Below are 13,003 nucleotides of genomic sequence, written 5' to 3'. Positions count from 1 at the left end.
TGTGTGTGTGTGTGTGTGTGTATATATATATATATATATATATATATATATATATATATATAGATAGATATTCAGAGAGAGAGAGAGAGAGTCTCACACAACGCACACAGACACACACACACACACAAACACACACACGCGTGCACGCGTATGCGCACAAACATATAGGAAAGGTTGTGGGTGTCTGTACCTTTATTTCTATACATAAACAAAATGGCGTCATTTGTTGATATTAAATATAAACGTGTTACTACTGCACCAGATGTTCCATTTTGATAAACATTCATCAGCGCATACTGTTATCCACAGCCTATTTTCTACATTTATATCTGAGATGCATAACCACAAAAAGATCTGGCCCCAAAGCAGAGTCCTGTGGGACATCAGTCATAACCCCAGAACTGTTTTGTCCTGTTGCCTGTCCAATGTTTTACTCATCATATTACAAAATGATTTACAACACAGTGACTGAATCTGTAGATTCCTTTAAGGACCTGGATACATGGATACAGCTTTGAGTTTTTCTAATCATATCAACCAATTGGTTAATGATATTTATAGAACTATAGGTTGTATAAAAACATTTATAAAGTCTAAGATATCAGAAGCAATGAAGTCATTGTTTGTTAGTTACACTAGACCCAAACTTGAGTATGAAATAACAATATGGAAACCTTTGAAAGACCTTCTCTAGTAAAGTTTTTTGTTGAATCTAGAGCAGAAGTAGCTGTTAAAAATGGTTAATTAGTAGGGCATATAAAATATTGCATGATAACTATAAGACTCAATCAGAGGAGGCTAGAAAAGATTGGGAAGAGAGACTGGAAAAGCAATTTACAAAGAAACAATGGGGGATATATGTATGGCTCCCAAGTATGCAACCAAATTCAGAAGGTTTAGGATCTTTGCTTAGAAGTGTTTGCATAGGTATTTTACACCTCAAACAGATTTCAAAGAATTTTTCCAGAGGTGGTTACAAATGTTGGAGATGTGATGAAGAAGAAAGAGGTAATCAGGTGCATATGTTTTGGGAGTATAATGAGTAAGGCCCACAGTTTTCCGCGGGCTGCGGAATTTCGAGCCGAGCCGCGGAATTTGTCCTAAGCCGTGGAATTTGTCCTAAGTCACAGAATTTTCACTTTTATGCGGGAAATTGAATGAACTTGCAAAACAGACTAGCAACAGACAGCTGTCGGTGGGTGGCGCATAGGAGAGAAGAAAACCAGTTCCTAGTCACTCAGTTTGTATTTGTGCAGACATTGGCGTACTGTAGTTTATATTTAGTATACTAAGTGTTACTTCAGTAAAAATGAATAAGCATTCAAAAAGTGCAAAACATGTGACACCTGCTAGTTGCGTTTCTGAATTTGGATCACAAGTTTTTGCAGTGGAAGGTGGACTACTAATGTGCAAAATGTGCAATGTAACTGTTGATCAGGTTCAGAGACAATCACTGACCACTTGCAGTCAAAGCGTCATTCTGAATGTGCGGCCAAATGCAAAGCTGACTGCGATCTGGGAATCACTCCTAAATGGCAAACTACAATCAACAGATGCAAAGCAAGGCAGACGGCAGTGCACAATGCTAAAGAGGATTTGATTGTTGGGCTTGTGAAGGCTTTCATGTCTGCCAACAGTCCGCTAGAAAAGCTGGATAGTCCTCAACTGCGAACTTTTATTGCAGACATCAAGGGTGGTGGTGACATACCACGAGCCAACCAGCTTTGTGAGCATTATGTACCAAAGGTATATGGCACCCTACAGGCAGAGCTCATTAACAATTTGGCTGGGTTGGAAAATTGCAATCATAGCAGACGAAATGAGTGATGTCGCCGGGCGCTATGTGGTGAATATACTGTTACAACTATTTAATTTTCATTCCTAACTATTAGTATCACATTCTCTTAACTGTGTTTATAATAAATAATAAGTTAATAACAGATGAAAGGCAATATAAGCCTACTCCTGAGGTGGTAACTTTGCTTAAAAATAACACAATGATTGACAACTGTGAATGTCACGGAACTTTGTTTATTTTGCCATGGTGAGCCACGGAATTTTACAAATGACCCAGTGGAATTTGACAAAATTTTCCGCGGAAAACTGTGGGCCCTAGTAATGAGTTGGTATATTTAAAAAATTTCCTACAGAGTACTCTATCAGAAATATTGGGTCAGTAACTGGCTGTAAGTAAGGAAATTTCTTTCTTTATTTATTTATTGATATTTGTTTACCAGCAAAGTCAGACTGGGTCACAAGAGCCCATTTTCAGCTGAGACCCAAGGAGAAAAGCTCCATTTAACACAGAAAATGCAGACATTTTCAAACACATTACATTCGAAACAGCTGAAAAATTATACATTTCAAAAGTAATCAACAATATTGTAAGGCACAGAGATATACCAAAAATATGTTACAAAGAGAACAATGAGAAAAGGCAAAGTAAAACACTCTACACCGTCCTTTTGGTAATTAACTGTAATAATAAGTAAAAGTCTTGTATTTAGCTCAATTATAAAGGGGGGGAGGTTAGGATAAATTAGCATAAATGGGGAGGATGTGATAGGAAAGGATTATGTACAGTTGTAGAGAGGGTAGGACAGCCTAGTGAAGATCAGAAAGTGGAGATGGGTAGAGAAACTGTACAGAGAGGGGTGAAGAAAAGTAAACAAGATTTGTGCTCACCCAGGGGTCTCACAAGAACAGATCCATGAGGTTAATTGGTGGCCTTTCAGAAGATACTTAAGGAAAGAATGGTAATTTACAGTTCTAATAGCCTGTGGAATAGAATTCCATTTTTGGCAACAGAGTAGCAGTAAAGGCTATTCCAATTGCTTTTTGTGGTTTACAGAGAGTGAGACATTGCTTATCATTAGAGAGAAGGGGTCAGTTTGGGTGATAGGAAGGAAGAACAGAGCTTAGTACAGGACAGGCATGGGGTTTATAAATGATGATGTGGGCAGTAGCTAGTCGTACAAAGTCCAGGTAGTGGAGTAGTTCAAGCCATTTGAAACTTTTAATGGCCTTGCAGTGAATTGTATAGTATTGTTTACTGGCAGCAAATTTAGCAGCTCTGTCTTAATATATTTCAAGTTTAGTTTTAACAGATACCTGCTAGTTGGTAAGGATAAGGGCACCATATAAGAATGAAGGAAGGAGTTAAGTGATTGCTAGGGTGGTTTTAGCAGAGTTAGTATGAAAGGTTTTATGTCTGCAAAGCATGCCAAGTTTCTAGTGAGTTTTTTATATTATTTTAATTGTGGAGTTCAAATCTGAGGTTTTCATCAATTGTCACACCAAACAGTTTTGTATGGGATACACTTTCTATCTTTGTATTGTTAAGTGAGAAGATTTTGAAGCTGGATTTGTCCTTCATGTGTGCTTTGGGGAGGAATTGGAGTAGTTTGTTTTTTGGGGTTGAGTAATAATTGGGAATTGTGAAGCCAGTTCTCAACAAAGGTGAAGGCTTTTTGTGTGATTTCAAGAAGATACTCCAGAGTGTCAGATGAGCATATTAGGGTCATATCATCAGCATACTGTATATGTGATGCTTGCCTAAAATAGGTATTGAGATAATTAATTAAAATGTTAAAGAAATTTGGACCAAGAATTGAACCTTGGGTACACAGTGATGACAGGGAGGTAAGGACAGAAAGCATGTTGCCATATAACAGTTTGCTGTCAGATAAGTAACTTTTAAACCATTGAAGTGAAGGAGGCAGGTAGGCTGAGATGGTGCAGTTTGCTATGTGAGTTGGTATCAAAGGCTTTGGACACATCCGGAAATTTGGAAGAGATCCGTTTTCTTAGTTATATTATCTAAAAAGAATAATAGTGTAGTAGTTGTACAATGGCCAGAGTGGAATCAATGTTGAGTACTATTTAAGAGTTGTTCTGAGAGGAGATGGGGAAGAAGTTGAGCATGGATACATTGTTCTAGGATTTTTGAGAGAAGGGAGAGAAATGCATTGGGATGAAGGTTAGAGACTTCTGTAGAGTTTCCTCCCTTGTGTAGTGAGATGACTTATGATCTTTTTCAAATGGCTGGGACATAAGATTCCTGTATAGATTTTTTTATTAAAATAGTTACTGGGTAAGAGATGGCTTCTGCTGCCATCATGAGGTATTCAGATGAGAGGCTGTTGGCAGCTGTGGAGCAAGGTTTATGTTTAAGTAGCAGTTTTATATAGTAGCTACTGTTACAGGTTTTAAAGTAAAGCTGTTAGCATTTATGACTAAGGATTGTTGGGATACATATTTTTCAAATGTTAATCTGGTAGTGGATGGGGAAGTTAGTAATATGTTATTGGTTTGTGTAGGGAAGGGTGATGTGCTGTTTATTAGGGAAGCAATGCTTTCTGTAAAGTATTTATTAAATGTAGTCAAAATGATTATTTAGAGTTAGGATACAGGATCTGTAGTGCCTACACATAGTAGGCCTTACTAAGTTTAATTCTGTTGGCTGCCAAAAAAGCATTTACTAGTAAATGGAAATCAAAGTCTACACCAACTGTATTTGAGGTATTGAATATTATAAAATAGATCAAATAACTAGATATGGGATCTTTAGAAAAGGAAAGGAGCAAATTACATAGAAGTAAATGGAAATTGTGGGAACAATACATGCATAATAATGTTCAGGAGGAGGAATGAGGTTTATGGGAAGGCAGGAATTCAGCAATTTATTGGAATGTTCAACGGATGATGGTAGCAAAGAAAATATATGTGATATATATTGTATTTAAATGGAAAATGATAACATCTGTTGTTTTCTTGTCTTTTAATGTATGCCATTTATGTCTTAAGTGATAATTTAATAAAGGTAATAAAAAATAACATTATGGAAACCTTATAAGAAAACAACCATGAGTAAACAAGAAAGGCTTCAGTGGGAATATATTAAAGGGCATCCATGGATGTGAAAATTTAAGTTTATTATGAATGATTAAAATATCTGAAGTTGTACAGTGTCTCATATAGATATTTAAGTGGTGCCCTCTCTGTATAGGATATTTAGGGACAGCTACCTCAGGGAATGTTTGGGGTTATCAAAAATTGGTAGAGAATCATTAGACAAGCTATGTAGAAGATTCTGTAAGAATGAGAAGTGTACTAATTGGTTCTCTGAGAGCACAGCTGATGCATGCAACAGACTACCAAATTACATTAAAGCAAGCACAAGTTTAGATATTTTTAAGAACAGCTTGGACACGTATTATGGGAACAACTGTTTTGTATATTGGCAGGCTAGAAGGGTGTTAATGGTCATGCTTGAATTTGTTTGTATGTATCTCCTACTCCCCTCCCTCCTCTATGGCTCCCCCATTTTTACAAACCTTCACACATTCCTAAGTAACAAATTGCAATCATACTATTATAAAATTACTAAATTTGCGTGCGGTCTACCAAACCGTACACACCACTACCAAGCCATCAAGATGGCTAGACTTCCCCAATTACCTTCAGTACACCCAACTCACTAGTGCTCATAAATTAACATTCCACCCAAAAAACTGCCCAACACTTTCAAACATCATGCAAACATACACCCCCTCTAGAGATCTAAGATCTTCTAACAAATAACTTATATGATTCTCCAAACCCAACACGAGATCTGGACAAAGTTTATCTATGCCATAGCAAAATTATCTATCACACTACTTGATTCTATGAAAACTTTCAAACATACCATAAAAAATAACTTTTTCAAAAACCAAACCTGCCTGTGTGCCCAAATCAAAAGACCACCAGAGAGCTAATCCTGGTGCCCTGTTGTTTCAACTTAATTTTCTTCCTACCTTTCAATCGTTAACTTTACCTCATATTATCTGTAGCCTGTTTACTCTCTCTCCTTTCAGACTAACAAAAAATGGATTGACTGATATTTTTACAATATACATTATGCTATTGAATTATGATTTATCCAACATTGCAATTTATCCCAATTGTATAAAAATCCTTAGTTTTGTTTATTACTAATTTATAATTGTATATGTCAAAACTAATCTTTATGTTTTAAAACTGTAAATAGTAACTCTGTGTAATCTTAATTTCAACATAGAGCTTTTCTCCCTGGGCCTCCACTGAAAATGGGCTTCTGACCCAGTGGACGTTCCTGGTTAACAAATGTGAATAAATAAATAAATAAAAAGTATGTATGTGTAATGCAACCTTGCTTTCAATTTTCAATGATTCTTTAGTTAGAATAATACTGAATGCTTGGTAAATGCAAGTACCTTCATTCTTGATTTGCAAGTTGCTGTGTCTAAACATGTTGCATTTTAATATCTTTTTTGCAGTACCTTCTTTATAACCTCCAGTAAATGCAAAGGGGATGCCATTTGTCAGCTCACATGGACTGCATTATTTGGAGTGATGATCAGATCCGTCTGTCCTTCAACATTCTCTACAAAATCATATTGTAAAAGGAGCTCAGCATTTAATTAAAAGCTTTTACTATGGCAATTAGAGCACAGGACTAAAGCTTTGACTTCTTAAAGAGCTGCTTCCTGTGGCAAGAGTGCAGGGCGTGAATCTTTCTACTTTCATCTACCCAAGTGTAACACTGACAAGTCACTTAACCATACAGTGGTTTGGCACAATTAGGAATATCTAGAAGTGCATACCTAGTAACTGTGAACCTCTTGTCATTCTTTGCCTGCCGTTACCTATTGCACAACTGATCTAGTTCAGGAAATGTTATGGTAATATCACCAGCACACCAATTTTTTAATGTAACCTAGGTAATTTATTATTCAGGGCCAGCAGGCACTGCAATTATAAATGAAGCACTGAAATGCAAAGTTGATTGTCAGCAGCAACCTCTGCATTGGTAATAATCTTTAATGTAGAATTATTCAGGTATCTTTTCTTGTGCAGAGATTGTGCATATTGACTTAACATATGTTATCAGGTGGTTAATTTTCTTATGCCCTCATAAATACTCTTCTATTTAATTTGTGCTACACATGGCTGGTAGCTTATCCAAAGCTACCAATACATTACGTATAATGTATTTCTTTATAACATTACAGAGTGATACTAGTTATCTTTATACAATTTCATGAAGTTATCCTAAGCTACCAATAAAGTACATGTCATCCATTTATTTATAACAATAAGGGGTGTACACAGTCATGAAAGCGGCTATAACTGCTGGTGGGGAGAGGCTGTCTGTAGATGAGAGTACCTTATGCTCTTATCAATCATCTGGTTCTTTTAAAACAGTCTTTAATCTGGTTTTGCAGGCCTACTTTGTGTGTGTGTGTGTGTAATGTAAATTAAGTTGGAATACTTTGGCTACTGTGCTTTTGTGAAACAAAGTCAAAATATAGTTGAAATATGTGATTTTGATCATTATTAATGTTATTATTTTTTGACATTCGTTGAAGGTTGTGCATCAAGCTGGTACCTCGGCACCGTAAAAAATCTACTGCCAATCATTAGCGGACCAGAGTTCTGCTGTGGCGACCCCTAACCGGGAAAAGCCGAAAGAAGAAGAACAACAACATAGACATCTGAGAAGGATGCAATCAACAATGTAACTAAAACTTCAAGGTTGGAGGGATTTATGTAGATAAAAATGACAGACACTGATGGGCTGATAAAGTTAAAAAGTCATTAATCTCTCTTTGCAGAACTACTGTAGATTTGTGTAAAGCAAACTGAAATATTTTTTAGGACCTTTTGTATCACAATCAGACATCTGATGCGTATACACAGTCAATAAAGTGGTCCTAATTGTTGAGTACTGATACTCGTGAATTACAATGACAGCAGTCTGTGTGACCTTTTGTGATTGAAATGTTCTGAAGTGGGTTGTTGTCTTTTGGCTTTTCCCGGTTAGGGGTCGCCACAGCGGAACTCCGGTCCGCTAGTGATTAGCAGTAGATTTTCACGAATGCCGAGGTGCCAGCTCAACATTCAACCTTCAACGAAGGCACTCCAATTTACGCATGTCTTTCGAACACCCACCCAACTGCGGGGAGGTCATGCAGACTCCACACAGAAGGCACTCCCCGCACTCCAGCCGAGAAAATGTTCTGAAGTGGGTACTGTTCTCATTATTGGTTCATTCATTTTGTTTCACTGCTTAAAAAAATGTTCAAAGGTAGAAATTTAAGTGTTGCTGTGTTAAACAAGAGATGTAATTTAACACAATTAGGTGACTTAAAAATACATGTTTTTATATACAGTCTTAAAAACAGTGGCAGGGCCCATGGTTTGAAAATAGCCCAGGGCCCAATGTGCACTTAATCCGCCACTGGCCAGATGCATTTTCAGTAAATGTGAGTTTCCTTGCAGTTCCTATGAATGTGAGTTACAAGGGAAGAGAAGTTTACTGTTGCTCATACTAAGTCTGTTTTCAGCTTGAGACTGTTTTGTTTTGTTTAGCAAATGGCCATCAGTGCTATGAAATTTGAAATAAAAGTTTTAAATTAAATCAAAGTCTCTCTAACCATTGTAAAAACAAAGAAGAAAACACTATGCGCACTGACTGGTTTGAACTGTGTTTATGGTAACTGGAGAAAGAAAGCCAAGTAAAGGGACACTGCAGTGGCTGGTGGGTAGGGGCCTGGTAATGGGACACTGGAGTGGCTGGTGGGGAGGGACCTGGTCCACTACCAAGTCTAGGGCCCCATTTGACCAAGATCCATCTCTGCTACCTACACTACTTCCCTATGCATAGCTTGCTCTGACTCTATTTTTTATTATGATTCTTTCAACACGCCAACTCAGAATCCAGTCTGTATATAATTCATGTATATGTTGTGTTTTCTCAGTTACATTGTACATAATGTCATATACGTATTGTCTTTATATCCTCAAGCCAACTCTGATATTCATTTTATATATATAATATGAGTAATTAATTCATTTTTTCTTTCATTCTGTATACAATGTTACATATTTATATTTAATTCATTGTTTCTCTCAATTTGTATATAATCACATGTATTTATTGTGTTTACCCCCATGTTGAGACAGAAATATGTCCTATGGGATCAGTGCTCTACCTCATTTAACAAATACAACATAAAATTTTCTTTTGTTTTCCTTCCTTCATTTTTTATTGCAAAAAAACTACAAAGCACAATAAATGATTACAAGCCTTTCCTTTGAACTGTAACCTTAATAACAATGCTGCAGATTCAAAAGTTATAAAACTAGAGCCACAGTATATCTGTGTGACGCTGAACTAAGAATAACCAAGTAAATGAGTGGGTGGGCCTCTTCCTGCAGTATAACACTCATCTTTGAGACAGCTCATTTTCTTGTTATTCAGATGAACTGTGAAACCAGCTAGAACAGCTGAGTCACTGTGGTTATTTGTCAAAGGCATTGCATCTGTTTGTTAAATTTTATGGTTCTTCTTTTTTATGCAAAGATGTACTTAGTGTCTTGAACAGTGGAAGTTCATGGTCCCTATTCTTGTAGGGACAAAATATGGGCTCAGTAGCTGGTTGATGGAGCATATGAAATAGAAAAAAGAAAAAGCTACAGAATATGCATAAAAGACACATGCCTACTGTCCATTTCTACACCAGCTAATTGCGTCTTTCTTCACAGGAATGTCCTCCTGTAACCAAACAAAATATTAGAGTAACTTTCTCAGAATAATGTCATAATCCTCAGCTACCACAAATGTACTTAAGTCGGTAATTCCAAGAATAACGAGTCACATATTTTGTTTCACTACACTGTCAAACAAGTCTTTCAGAACCTTAAATTTGTGTTTTTTTTATTTAGATCTGTGCAGATAAGAATAGTTCATGTTTATTTTCTAAAACTCTCCTGACCTTCACAGCCAGACCATTCACATCCATAATAAACTCTTCCCAACTACCACCAACAAACAAAGTCAAACTAACAGGTGCAGTTTCTCTTAACATAAAAACAGTGTTTGACACTTCAAATCACTTCTCATAAACCATTTTCTGTTATGTACTGCCTGTCACAAGAAAGAACCTTTTACAATCAAAATTCACAAGGCAGCCTCTACAGAGGTCAGTACCAGTATGAGTTGTGAACCAAACAAATAACACGTTATTGCCATGGCCTTGGATCCTTATTCACACAATAGAGTAACTTTCAAGTGCCAATGCAAAGCAATTATTTCGTAATCATATTTCCCAGCTTCTTTAGAAATGGTCCATCACTTTTCAGCATATCCAGTGTATATATTTCATGGTGAAGATGTTTAATAAGACTCGCACATTTTATCTCCCAACAGCTACTCCAGCAAAGCCACAACCATAACTAGCTCATCTGATGCCAAAACGTCTGCCCCCACCCTCAACTTTAAGATGAGAAGCAAAAAAGCAAAAGAGAAGTCTTCACTCTGTAGACCAAGAGAAACTCTTCTACTACCAAGCAGCTTGCAACAGTCCAACTACTGCATTCACACTGAGGAACTCTTCTACTACCAAGCAGCTTGCAACAGTCCAACTACTGCATTCACACTGAGGAACTCTTCTACTACAAAGCAGCTTGCTACATTCCAACTACTGCACACACTGTGTGTACCGGTCTTTCATAAATGCCAGTGCTGCACTCTCATGCCAACGGCAGTGCACCCTGACAGCTTCATGACTAATAAAAAAAGTCTTCACCTTGGAGACAGAAAAAAAGCTTGTTTGAGTCACACTATTGCACACTGAGAGTTTCCACAGTTTGGCCATGACTCCAAAACATACCTCTCAACTGTCCCCTTTTTTGCAGACTGTCTGATTTTGTCTCCCAACAGCTACTCCAGCAAAGCCACAACCATAACTAGCTCATCTGATGCCAAAACGTCTGCCCCTCACAGAATTGTTGATTTTCTGGTAAATTACTATGGAATATAGTCAGTCAGTAATGCCAGACTTCATAGTTTCATCCTTCATATCATTCAGAAAATGCATGTTGACGAAAAAAAATATTTATTATATTAAATGTTAAGTGGGTTGGAGCAATATTTAAAATTGCTCTGAGTTTGGACATTTGTCCCTTCCATTATTTTTGGCTTTGTCTAGAATTCTTGAGTAAAGCCGTCAGGAGGTATGCCACAAATGCAGTATCAGCATTCATAAATGAATCCTGGTACTATGCTCCCACACCACTGGCACATGTTTGATCATGCCTCCTGACAGTTTGCTACCAGTGCAGTACCCTCTTCACCTGCCTTAGTTGTCTCTGAGCAAAACATACTAGGAAGTTTGCTGGATGTAAAAATAGAGGTTATCCAGGGGTGAATTAATATTAGAAAATATAAATGTGGCAGTTAATACAGGTTCAGATGTCACATCTAAACTGCACCCACAATTTAAAGTTGAAATGCATAGATTAACTGACTTACGGTGTGCATAATTAACAGATGTGTATAGACATTTATACCCCTATCAAGAAACATGCATGTCATTTACGCAGGGGATCTGCTCTGATCTAGATTTATTTTATTTACTTACTTACTTAGTGTTTGTTAACCTGAAATGTAAACAAGTCCAAACTAATTCCTTTTAAGGTATAGCTTGGGCCACAAGGCAAATGGAGGTGCAAGCAACCACTAACATCAATCAATATATTGCACACATAAAACACCGTTATACAAAGTACAGCTATTGTAAATAGCAGATAATGAGCATGAGTCAAGAGAGATTAGCTACATTTTTTTATTAAATGCACAATAGTTCAAAGTAAGGACAAGTCACTAATGCCAAATGACCAACCTAAAGTAAAAAGGACAGATGTTGAAAACCTGGCAGTATATATGGCTGAAGCATAAAATATTGAATATATCAGTGTGCAAAACGTACTGAAACACTAGATTTCAGAAACATCTGTTTCCTTCAGCACTATAAAACTTGACAAAACTCTGTCAATTTGAAAAGTCCATTCTGACCTGAATTCTACTTTGATTTCTAATGACAGTATTTATGTACTGCTTTAGGATATTCTTACAAAATTTTCTGGGCAAGACTCATCGATAATCCGCTTTCATTTGTTTTGCACTGCTTAGTACTCAAGAGAATCTCAAATATACTCATGCCTCTTGGACAGGGAAGGTTGCTGGGACGTCCTGGTCCTATCTGGGACCCCGCCCTGCAGGTTTCAATCCTAGCCCCGCCTTGCCTTTTAAATCTTTTTGTTTTTTTTGTTTTTTTTATTTTGATTGTCCTGTATCACAAATACGTGGCCAATCTTGTGTGTAGTAACAACGTGTTCAAGCCCCGTGTTTTACTGATCGCTAAATTTTTACTTTGCCCCATATGCCATATATGGCCAAATCAAAAATCGCGTGTTTCACTGTCTCTCTAAACGTGTGTAGAAAGGCAATGCATTAAGAAACTCGTGCTACTATTTAGTCTGTAATCTGAGCGAGCTCAGTGTTGTGTATAGGAACCTTTTTGGTGTAGACCTTTTTTTTGTAGTAGATTATCAGTTTATTATGAAACTCTTTGTTTGGTATTTTTGTGGGGTTTAGTAGTTATATAAAAAGTTTACAGATTGAAGATAAAACTATAATGTGGGAGAATAAAGTTTGCAGTAAAGAAAGTTTGCAGTAATAATGAAAGAAATCTGTTTTTTAGCAGACTACTTTACTTAGACTTTGTTTTTACTTATGCCTTTGTTATTCATCTTATTTTTTTTTTATTTTATTTGAGGGTTTTGGGGGATTGGATTTGTTTGAACATTTGAAAATGAATTTTCAGGGCAGCTGATGAATTTTCAGAAGCCATTTATGAATTGATTGAAAGAGATGTACACTTGGCTGTTAGAACTACACAGAGAAAGTTTGAGGAGAGGGAAAGGGGGAAGTAGGCCTGATGGGGGATGGGAATAAAAACAAAAGCTATAATTTATAAGTTTTTAAAATATGATGAGAAAAGAAAAAGTAGGAGGGGAGGAGAGGAGGAGGGATTTCTTTTTTGAAGTATTTAGCCATTTCTGGCATTTCATTTGGAGTTGTTTGTTTAACAAAGTGGTTTTCTGCTTTTTTTTTCTTCATGAGAAAAAAGCAACA

Source organism: Protopterus annectens, chromosome 3.part0, assembly GCF_019279795.1.
Source record: "Protopterus annectens isolate FY-2018-M chromosome 3.part0, PAN1.0, whole genome shotgun sequence".
Lineage (NCBI taxonomy): Eukaryota > Metazoa > Chordata > Ceratodontiformes > Protopteridae > Protopterus > Protopterus annectens.
This window is presented reverse-complemented; position numbering follows the sequence as displayed.